This window comes from Papaver somniferum, unplaced genomic scaffold, assembly GCF_003573695.1.
Source record: "Papaver somniferum cultivar HN1 unplaced genomic scaffold, ASM357369v1 unplaced-scaffold_30041, whole genome shotgun sequence".
Classification (NCBI taxonomy): domain Eukaryota; kingdom Viridiplantae; phylum Streptophyta; class Magnoliopsida; order Ranunculales; family Papaveraceae; genus Papaver; species Papaver somniferum.
The window spans coordinates 1-339 of NW_020641088.1; positions in this window are offsets into that span (position 1 = coordinate 1).

Consider the following 339-nt stretch of genomic DNA (forward strand, 5'->3'; position numbering starts at 1 on the left):
CAAGCTCCTTCCACCACCACCACCACCACCACCACTAGCAATAATGATCATCATTTCTCTCCGATCAAGATTATAAGGACTTGAAAAACCGCACCTAAACCTTGGAAAAGCTTTCAAAACAGCAGTGACTTAACTAGGAGATATGGATCATGATGATCAAAATTCAGAATATGTAATCTAAATAATTAGAGAGGAATCTAAAAAAGGGTATTTCGTCACTCATTAGTTGTTTTAATTTATCATGAATCATGATCTTCAATAAGGACGAGAAGAAGGTGGTGCCCAAGGAGGTAACACATCAGAAGGAATTTGACTATTTAATAACTGACTCATACGAGG